This window comes from Montipora capricornis, chromosome 13 (genome assembly GCF_036669925.1).
Source record: "Montipora capricornis isolate CH-2021 chromosome 13, ASM3666992v2, whole genome shotgun sequence".
NCBI lineage: Eukaryota > Metazoa > Cnidaria > Anthozoa > Scleractinia > Acroporidae > Montipora > Montipora capricornis.
Genome location: NC_090895.1, coordinates 36,552,442 through 36,562,441, shown reverse-complemented (window position 1 = coordinate 36,562,441; position 10,000 = coordinate 36,552,442). Strand labels below are relative to the sequence as shown.

The window sequence follows — 10,000 nt, the reverse complement described above, 5'->3', positions numbered from 1 at the left end:
TTTCGAAAATTCACTGTAGGCTTTCGGCCAATCAGGAAAGAGATAGTGAGCTCAATGTATAATAATGCTGTTTATTATTCTGCTTTCTTCCCTATTTTACATTCAAAACGACGTTAACTCTACTTTCCTAGTACACTCAGGCTGATGGTTATCCTCAAAACTGCAAGCAGAGTGTTTTTTAACGTGCTCAAAAGGGTTAATACGCCGCTTTTATTTTGACGGGAAATTGTTTTCGTGGACTTGGACCACACAAGTCGATGGTTGGAAAGGAAATTACTTTGTAGAATTACAAGTTTACATTGGTACTTTCACAGAAAACAGTCATTATCGATGTAAATGGAATGGTTTTTAGATCAGCGAACGGAAAATTCAGCTAAAATTTGACTTCCAAGTCGACGTAAATCCACGGCAGTACATAGTTCTTTGTCAATTTTTTCGCTGAATGCGAGCACAGGAAATACACCGAATAATGCTTTAAAAAAAAAGAAACCCCGAAAGTTAGGGCTGCTTTAAAAAGATAATTTGCCATAGTTTCTTTTGGCCTTATAGTTGTCCTGCGCCTCTGTTGAGGGGGTTGGGGAAAAGGAAAATGGTTGTGGTGTGAGGTTGTAGTATTAAAGGTTGAGACGACAGGATTTGGGAGAGGTGAAAAGTAATTGAAGAAATCAAATATTCATTTGAGCTTATTGGTATTACCTAATTTTATGATGGCTACTCTTGCAACCAGAAAAAAAAATTTTTTAAGGACATTGATAATTTTTTGGCAGGACTTAGACACCCTGTGCCATTACATTGTATGTTGTTCAGTTTTTGTCTTAAAAGATTGCGTATCCTTTGTATAATATATTGACAGGGTCAGTCAACTATCTGAAAAACCTGAGCAGGAACTAGTTGGAGCTAACAAAAGAAATACTAGAACATCAGACAAAGAATTCTTGGAACAAGTTCTTCAACTTAGCTTCTATCACGGAAACGAAGACAAACGTTATGAGACTTTGGAAATCATAGATTTTATGCAGTTGTACATCAAAGGTATTAAAATGTGCATATGTTCATGTTAGATACTGTCAGTAGGTGTCCATTGCTCAGTGGATAAAAGTAACAGCAATGAGTTGTTGCATTGCATGCTTAAAAACCATTCCATTCAGCTTCTAGGCTCCATTAGGGTACTGGTTTTTAGGACATAGTAGTTTCATGATTATTAGTAGAATCTAGCATAATTGATACACAATAATAATAAATTGTGGTAGGTATACAGAACTGAGTTGATGATTATGGCTTTCGGGAATACCTTAAGTTAAGAGGACCAAATTTCTCTGTCTTCTTTCAGAGCTAACCTCTGGGCCTTTATGAGATACCTGCAGTGGCTTAGTCTCTTTGCCTTCTGCTCAGTTGTTTGTGGCATGGAGTCACATAGCCTTTACCTTAGAACATGGCTCTCTGTAGATCTTAGCTCATTCCTCATAGCTTTTAGGTGTTAACCACTCTGAGTAAGCAGTGTTTTAATAATATAATAATATCTTTATTTAGACTGAAAAGGCTGATCAGCAAAATCAGAAGATTTGCTGGTATGAACCGGTGATCGGTAAAAATAGTAATATTGTAAAGAGTTTAAAAAAGAGAGAGATAAAAATGTATAGATATTAAGATATGTGCAAAAAGTATATACGGGATCACATCACAAAACCAGATATTAAGACTGACGGACACTACAAACATGCAAATTTACATTGAGATTTAGAAAATTATTGAATAATTTTGACTTAAAAGTCCTTAGAGTAGGCGTATCACAAATGTTTCCTGATAGAGAATTCCATTCACGGGCTGCCGCACTCTTAAAACTACATTGGCCCATAGTTGACTTGGGTCTCATACCGTCAATTAGCGAGCTATCTCTGAAATTATGATCATGTAGCGTTTGATCAGAGCGTTTGACTAAGTATCCTTTCAGTTGGCGTGGGCAGTCTATGTTGTTAATGATTTTGTTCACAAGTGGTAATCTCATGAACCGTCTTCTGCTGCTCAAAGATAGCAGCGTTAGTTTTGGATCGCATCAATTGTGTACAAGTCTTGCAATTTTCCCTAAGGATAATACGCATAGCTTGGTTTTGAAGACGCTCGAGGTGCAAAGCATTTTGTTTTCCAAAGTCACCCCAGACTATGCAACCATAATCCATAATTGGTAAGATCGTTTGCTTACATATCGTAGGTAGCACTTTCCAGCCGAGGTACTTACTAGATACTCTGTTCAACAGTTTCAGTCTAAGATAAACTCTTCGAGATGTTACATGAACATACATATTCCAACTATTCCAACACCTAACTGGCAAGATTTTGAGCTTTGAGTTTTATCCAAAGGCTGTTTAAAAGTTTTGGATTTCACGGTCCACCATTACTCACGTTCAAAACTGCCTGATTGGACCTCAGAGGGTTGGATCTAGGGAAATTGAAGTCATTTACTCACTAGCTTAAATTTACAGCGTGTAAACCCAGTTTATTACATATACAAAATACTGGTTTAAAAGTCTGAAAGCCTGAAACTCCCGTGCTGCATATTAATTCAGTTGCGAACACACGCATTGAATTCTTAAACTAGTGAGTCTGACGTCATTTTCTCCTCAACCCAGCTCTCTCAAGATTTTAAAGCTAGTAATGGCGGACCAATAAATAAGAAAATTCCAGTTAAAATAAGCAGGTGCCTTTTTAATATCAGAACTTAAACTTGGGTCACTTGGTGTTTAGTTAACATATTTTTTAAATCCAAAGAAAAAAAGAATTATTTTTTCGGTCATAGTAGCACTTTAAGGATGGTGCCTATTAATTCCAAGGTATTTTTTTCCTGGTTTATGAATATCGTTATCTTTAAGAAAGTTATGACATTTTTTAATTTCGAAGACATGTTTTGATGTTACAAACATCATCGTCAGTACAAAATATTTGAAAAACCGTTAGGACTTATATAACAACTAGGCGAAACTTGCATAATTAAATATGATTAAGTGACAAGAAATACATATTTGAGTGAGTTACAGAGTGTTAGAAAGAATGTAGAGCCTAAAGCGTAAGTGTCAGGTTGACGTGATGAACTTGTTGGTTTAAACCAATTTGGGAACAGCCTAATTTAAACCAACAAGTTCATCACGTCAACCTGACACTTACGCTTTAGGCTCTACATTCTTTCTAACGTCTGCTTTCTCTGCATAGTTTTAGACCGCACAAAATATCCCTGTATTCGTAAGCACCACCCATAGGAAAGCCGAGTATCTTGAGATGCACAGAACGTATGCGCTATAACAATAGTAGGCACCATCCTTAATCACATAATAGAGTTTGTCACCTTCTAAGCTGTAACACCGCTGTGAATTTTGAGTGTAACAGTTCATCTTATTTCAGAAATAATTTAATTGCAATTGAACAGTGTTTAAGTGTCTATTAATGGAGTATTGGAAATTCCTTTAAGGTATGCCAGCTTTCACCATTTTTTCAAGTCAAAAGCTTGATTTTAGGACATGAATCGTGGAGGATTTAAGTTAAGGTTTAGCATGTATAGTACCGGTAAGAATCACCCAGTTGCACCAATGAAAGTAATTCTGGAACATAGAAATCTTAGGACCCCTGGTAGCATACTATGTTATTGCCTTATTACGAATTATTAATGTGACATGTTGTACACCAATAACTTGTCAGGGAAAGGCTTTAAGGATAAAATAAAGGATATTCTATTGAAAAGATCCTCAAAGCCTTTTTCAAAGGTAAACTACTTATTGGTATGTTATTGCCTTGTTATGAATTTTTAATTTTTACAAGTAAATCTATTCATGTTGCAATGATAGTAACCTAAGATGATTAAATAATAATTATTACAGAAAATGGCTGCAGCCTCAAAGAGGCATTTGCACGCAGCCAATCTTTGTGTCTGTGTCAATTAATTGGGGAAGGGTCAGATATATGCCCAGAAATGCAGGTAATTAAATGCATGACGATTTTGATGAGGGTAACAAAGTGTCCCTATGCTCTTTCCCCCACCTTCAACATCAGTCACATCTGAGCATACAGACAATAATAATAATAATAATAATAATTTATTATTTAACTCACAAAGTGTACCCTAAACTCCACCCCTCAAGTAAAGAGAAACAGCTGTAATAACCCTTACCAAAAAATGCAAATGCTTTGACTAAAAGGAACACTTTGTGTTGGATAGCAAAATGGGGGGCATCTAATTGCGTGCATTTCTGGACATGAAGGAATTAAAACAATTTTTGGAAGTTTTCTTTCATGCTTTTCATGTGGTTCCTGATTCATAAGTGTTGATGACAACAAATAAATAGGCCCCCTTTTACAATTAGCCAGTATCAAAAATACCATAATACTCTTTGTTTGTCCGTCCAAAAAATTGCATAAGCATTGTTTTTATTTTCTCTTGGGACTTGCAATGGTCCCAAGAGAAACTGGAAACAATTAGTGTGAATGCTTATGCAAAATTTTGGACGGACAAACAGAGTATAGGTAATGGTATTTTTTATACTGGCTTATACTACCAGTACATTAAAGGGGCTAGGTCATGTTTTTTTCGGCAATTTTTTTTAATTTGTTAATTATGAGCTCTAAATGTCAAATTGGCAGAGTAAGAGTCTTTCATTTGCAAAATCACAGCCACATAACAACTGAGAATGCTTTTCCAACTGTGTAAATTACATTTTGATATAGACTGATATAAATTTGAAAAAAGGTAGGCCAACGTTTTTCAAATTTACCCAAATTCATTCCATTACAATCTTCTCCAGTTTTGTCCCTTCTTGGCTTCCCTGTGTTTTGCTAGAGTTCTATAGTTTTGAACAGTTACTTTGATATTTTAGTTAATTCTATGACAATTTGATCAATGCTGAAATTGGCAAAAAATGCGTGACCTAGACCCTTTAAATTAGGTTTGCACAAATGAGAGACTAGAAAGTGGTGTGTTTTCCTCCAAATATATAGACTTTCCAGCCAAGCAAAGTTTTGCTGTGTGGGTGCAGTTGCTAATCTGCCAACTAATTCCTAGTAAATTATTTGTTGGCTCCCTACAGATGAAATTTAAGGGGGACATTGACCCATTACATGGCATTTATAAGTTTGAGGTGGTTCAAACTTGTTTCTTGTACAACTACATATTAAACATAGTATTGCTTTACAATCATGAAATTACCCTGTTCACAGATTCATTTTGTGATGTTTCTACTGCTAAACCTGTCACTATAGCAACAAATTTGGGTGGCCTATTAAAATTAATGTGATAAGCATATTTATACCAAAATGGTAATAAATTATGCAAATAAGGCTCTTCCATTACATTTAGCTCGGACTTCTCTGTTCAAAGTCATAGCCACAACATTTTCTTTCCCAGATTCCATTGTTTCTAGGAACAAGAATGTAGTTGGACTTGCATGGCCTCATGTCTCAAGGTCACTTATGATTTGAGTCATCTAATCTTAGTTACCTTGCATTCTAAGGTTTATACTTAAGGGCCCACAGACGGATTTTTCGCGCGTTGCTAAGGAAGTGAAATATTACTTCCGGTAACTGACGTCATCATATCATGAGCTGACAAGAAAAAGTCACCTCACAAACTGTTGTTTCCATCGAAGGTTTTTGCTCGCCCTTCCTCGCACTCGCTTTCAGATCAACTGCGCATGCGTAAACGAACTGACTTCCGGTTTGAGAAAAAAGCTAAATTTCCAGCGGTTTTGAATTGAATTAATTTTTTTTTTACATGGCACGTTTCACCCCCAAATACAGAATATAGCTAAGCATTGAGTTTTTTAAATCATCTTTTTTGAAAAAGTTTTGGGTATTTCAGTATCGTTTATGTCTTTAAAAAGAACATTTTTCAAAATAAAAAGAAAACCATGCTTGGCTGGATGCAAAAACAAATACAAATTATCAAACCATCGATTAAATACCCAAATTGCGTAGCACGGAGACAAATTTAGAGTTTTCTTTTATTGGTCACGTGACCATGGGCGAGGTATGATGACGTCATATTTAGGGTCATTGGGTTACAAAACTTGGAAACTGACAAAAATAATGCCAAATTCTCTCAAATTACTTAACCATTACATCCTTAGCAACGCACCCCAAAAAATACGTCAGTGGGCCCTTAAATACAGCTTCTTGTTTTTTCCAGTTCAACTTGAAGAACAACACAGGCTAAAACTTACTTAATGTAATAAGCAGTCTTTGGTTAGATGGCATGATATAGAAGTAAGCAAAGATGCTAAACAAGTCATTACATGTTTGAAAGGATATGCAGTGACAAGTTTTGGGATCTGACAGGAGGAGAACATCTGTTGTGTAAGGGGTACCTTCTGTTACATAATTTATGTGTGCACGTGCAGACAAAATATGAATTGGACTTTTTTAGGTCAAGAATCCTTAATTAAACATTCATTAAAGCTAATCTTTGACCTAAAGAAAAGTTTATAGGCCAATGGCTATTGTAGCATTGGTAAACAGTTTGTTTTAGGCCTAAGGTTAGCTTAACAAATATTTAGGATTGTTTCTGTATAATTTTGTTAGGCAAATTGGTGAGCCACCAACTGACTTTGGTTTAAGTTCTTATATTGGCCTCTGGACTTTAGGCAAACCCCTCATTAAATGTGTTCAATTTAGCATTCAATTCCTTTGTATGGTTCAACTCACAACCTGAACCATATTTGATAAATCACATGGCCAAAACAGAAATGCCTAAAGAGTCATCAAGTTAACTGTTTTTCACAATTTTTGAACGCAGCAGTATGAGAACATTCTAACAAAATCTGTAACATGGATTTTAAAAGAAACTTTTACTGAAACCATGACATCGAAAGCCTCTCCCTCGATACACTTTTCAAAATATCAGCTTCATTTTTTATTCAAATAGAAATAATTTCCATGCTACAGTTCATGAAAAAATAACGAGATGGTCCCCATTCGGTGAAAAAAAACTGCCTCCTCCTTTCATTTCCAGGGAGCTTTTACCTGTTTTTCACTGAAACACACAGCAGAAGACTGGGACTAGTTATGCATATGCCTTCTGATTAAAGTGATGTCAAATTTCCATTTTAAACATTACGTTATGGAATCATCTGTGCAATCTTTCTGTAGGGCTCTTTGACTAAGAAGTTCCCTTAGGAACCATGCATTGTCTTTCTGTAGTTAGGTGCCACCCCCCTTAATTTAAATATATAGATTTAGCCATGCCTAAAAGCCCGGGGGGGGGGGGGGGGAATCCCATATGAAACAGACGGGGATGCTCGTCGTCTCGCTTAGGGGTGTAAATTTTGGATTTTGGTCTCGCTTAGGGTGTTCCGGGCAAAGCGCCAATATTTTATGCCACCAAGGTCTCGTTTAGGGTTCCGCGAAGTAACACAGAATTATGCGAAGAGAAACAGAAGTCAAATTTCCTTTTAAATTTTCTTTTTAGATAAAAGCATTCGATGATTATGCCTTTTTATCATTAAAACTCATTGCGTGTCGTATTTTTGTGTTTTTAAACGGTCTCTTTTAGGGGTCAAAATTTGCTTAAGCCACGCCTAGATTGGTCTCCTTTAGGGGTTAAATTCAAAATTTCCGACGAGCATCCCCGTCTGTTTCATATGGGATTCCCCCCCGGGCCTAAAAGCAGAGCTTGTTTATTTTACAATAAAGTAACCTACAATAGCGTAAGCGTGTGATTCAAACCCAGTACCGAATTGTAAGCGGTAATCTTTAAAAAAAGATGCAAAGATACCTCATGTGCCCCTTATTATAGTGTATTTAAATTATAAGTGATTCCAACCCATACACGTATATACCCTGTTGTACCCTATTCTACCCACACATACCCCTATATACTCACAGACACCTTTAATACCCCTTAATATCCATGTATACCCCTATATAGCTATGTTTACCCTATTATACCTATGCATACCCTTGTATACTTCTCTATACCCACGTATATCTCTTCATACGCATGTATATCCCTTTTTAGTAAAATCCAACTACCGGTAGTGGGCTATTATTAATGCTGCATTCTGATTGGCTTAGCTACTAGTAGGCTATTTGTTATAGCCCACTAGTAGCGAAAAGCACCGGCTTTGAAAACCAAAACAACAAAGTCTAGCTTTAACTAGCGAAAGATGTTTTGTCTCAATATTTTTTTGACCAACCAGTTGGATTTTACTGAAACAATTATTCCTCTCGCCCTCTGAGCCTTCGGCCTCGTGGGCTATTGACTCAGAGCCCATTCAGGCTCGAGGAATAATTGTTAAATACCCTTTTCTACACATGTAAACCCCTGGCTGTACACCCATTTTACTTGTGTATACCAATGTGTGTGCCCATCAATACTCCTTGTACCCATGTATACCCCTGCAAACCCATATATATATACCCCTGTTTACCCAGTATACCCTTCTATACCTATGTATACCCCTTTATGCCCATGTATAACCATTTAAAACATCATTGGTCCTTTGTATGCTAAAAAAATAAAAATGTAAGGCTGTGTGCAAGGATATATAATTTTTAATATTTTGGGGTCTATGGGTATTAAAGAGTTATGAAGGGTATAGATGGGTGTTAAGGGGTATAAACAGGTGTACATGAGTATTAACAGGATACGTATTAACAGGTATATATGGGTATTGAGGGGTGTGTGCAGGTATAAATTAAGGGGTATTCAAAGATATACATGAGTATACCTGGGTATATAGGGGTATACAAAGGTATATAAGGGTATCCATGGGTGTATAGAGTATATGGGGGTATGAATGGGTTTAATAGGGTACCCATGAATATACATGGTTTATAGGGGTAGACAAGAGTATAAAGGGGTATAGGTGAGTATTTGTCTAAATACCTTGTAATTTAAATATGTTATAATAAGGGATACATAAATCACTTGACCTATAAACTTGAGCCCATGTGATACTGGTCAGCAGATGCCTGGATATCCAATATCAAAGGTGTCTGCTGTAAACTAGCTGAAGTATGGTCACAAGTACTGACTCTAAACTTGAGCCAGCAATATGGTCACATTGGAATACATGGAGGTGACGTGGATTACAGTGACCAAAACCAAATTTTCTTACACAGATGGGTTACCATGTTCCTTACCAATGGTGCTCCACACACCCCACTGTAAAAGACAAGCTAATGGTTTATTTTAAGTAGATACTGTTTAGTAATAAAATGAGAAAGTTTTCTTATCTGATCTAGAAATCTCACTGGCAACAAGCTTTTGTGACGCTGTCATGAATGCAACTACGCACAGTAAGATAGAGTCTCAAAAATAAATTATATTCAACAAAGGAGAACTTATACTTATGGTGTCAGTCCCACAGGATGTTCCCCTCTGGTATTGATCATAATGCCATACAATTCCAATGTTTAGACATCTTGGAACAATGCCTTGTTCTCGTGTGATGGTGTAAGGTTTTGTCCACTGACGTTAGGGTAGCTATCTGGATGGGAACCCACCCAAGGATCTGATATTGCATTATAGTATAATTACATACTAGGTGATTAATGAAAATTCTCTGCACTGATTGGTTGCACTTGAGGTGGTTGTTATGCAACTACCACATTACCAGTTTCTTCAAGACAATTTGACAAGGTAACAATTTAAGAAATTAATATATTTGTTTTAAAGAAGATATACTGAAAAATAATCATTTAGTATACTTTTATATCTATAAAACAATAACATTGATTTCTTTGTCACCTCGTGATAATAATTATTCTTCACCTCAGGCTTGGTAAATAAAAACCTCAACTTAGATTCGTCTTGGTTTTTATTTGCCAATAATAACACATCTGTTCCATACTTGATTTTAATAAAATACTTCCAATGTGATATCTTCACTGAACAAATACTAGAAAAGGGTACATTAAATAGGCCATTTCCGAGTTCATGTCTGCCTCCTCTTCAAAGCGAGTGTAAGTGCGAAGTTTTTGTGATGGTAATTAGTTCTACTTTACATATGAATGAAAACTA

General features: G+C 36.2%; 1 long non-coding RNA gene across 1 annotated transcript; it reads left to right on the top strand.

The window, feature by feature from the left end:
* Positions 1–59: 59 nt before the first annotated feature.
* Positions 60–3,977, top strand: LOC138029005 (uncharacterized). Its single transcript, XR_011127791.1, has 3 exons — positions 60–280; positions 854–1,032; positions 1,331–3,977. It is a non-coding gene; the product is annotated as an uncharacterized lncRNA (long non-coding RNA).
* Positions 3,978–10,000: the final 6,023 nt, after the last annotated feature.